Source organism: Austrofundulus limnaeus, unplaced genomic scaffold (genome assembly GCF_001266775.1).
Source record: "Austrofundulus limnaeus strain Quisiro unplaced genomic scaffold, Austrofundulus_limnaeus-1.0 Scaffold236, whole genome shotgun sequence".
NCBI classification, from domain to species: Eukaryota; Metazoa; Chordata; class Actinopteri; order Cyprinodontiformes; family Rivulidae; genus Austrofundulus; species Austrofundulus limnaeus.
This window is the reverse complement of record NW_013952638.1, coordinates 130,028-131,312: the sequence shown is the minus strand read 5'-3', so window position 1 is coordinate 131,312 and position 1,285 is coordinate 130,028. Positions and strand designations below refer to the sequence as shown.

General features: G+C 35.6%; 1 protein-coding gene across 1 annotated transcript in view; it reads left to right on the top strand.

Moving 5' to 3' along the window:
• Window positions 1-1,285, top strand: part of akt2 (v-akt murine thymoma viral oncogene homolog 2) — a gene marked incomplete at its 3' end in the record, with an annotated part of 25,892 nt that overhangs the window by 2,981 nt on the left and 21,626 nt on the right.

Genomic DNA, 1,285 nt, shown 5'->3' with positions numbered 1-1,285 from the left:
AAATGCTCTCTGGTATTGTTCTGGGGCCGGACCAAATGGGGAGGCGGGCTGCATCCAGCCCGCGGGCCGTAGTTTGGGGACCACTGGTTTAGTAGTTTGAGAAAATTGCAAATTATAAAGATTTGGGAACAACAAATAATTACATATTTTTAATTTCTATAAAATTGGCAACCTAACGTTTTTTTTTTTATAAATGAGGATTTTATGCATTGCATCAGTATATTTTGTTGTGAAAAGACAACAGCTTCAAAGTACACCATTGACACAAGTTGTCATGTTTGAGAAAACAAAACTGCCTTACAGTAAAAGGTTATTATTATTCTTATCTTATAAACAATTCACTCTTACGCTAAGCACAATAAACTATAGATGGCAATAAAAAGTCTGAAGTCGAGGGAAACCTTATCTGTGTAAACAAACCAGTTCAAACAGTCTTCGCAACTGTATGCTCTAAAATATTCAGCCCCATCATTTTCACTGAAATACTGTGAATTCTGGTAAAACTATTATCAAACATAAGCTGTTGATTCAGGACTGACCCTGAATAACCAAGGCCTCCCCACAAACATTCAACCACAACTGCAGTAGGGCTGTGTATTGGCAAGAATTTGGCGATACGATACATATCATGACAGTCATGACAGAGGGGTCACGATACGATATATCCCGATATATTTCAATACTGTAAACAAGGCGATATTTTGCGATTTTTTTTGGTCCAAAAATTCTATTAAATAAAAACCTCTTACTGGGAAAAAACAAAACAAAAAACAAAACGAAAAACCAAAATTCACTGTCTCAGAAAATTCTAATATTACATAGACATACTTTTGATACATTTAGCTGTGTTCTGCTTTGTATGTGTTTTATTTTATTTGTTTCATATTTCATCCATGTTCTCAATTATTAGACTAAATTTTCCAATAAATAGTTTGAAAATATATTTTTTGCAGCTTTTAGTTTTTAATATTAATTTACAATATGGTCACCAAACACTTAACAATAGCGTTCATGTTGTCATAAAGTTCAGTAAACAGATGATATGAAGCTGCTGCACACAGAGTTTCTGGGATCAGCTGACCTGCATCCAGTGTGGGTCGAACAGCAGTGCAAGTCCTGAAGAAAACCAGTTAAGAAATTGAGAAGCTAAACGAGTTAAACCATTTTTGAAGCGAACACAGCAGGATAAACTTAAAGTAAATTGACTTTGATGCGATGAGCTGGATATTGAGAGCAACAGACAGAGTTTTATGTCATGGGGGGAGTGCCGAGCTCGCTCGAGATG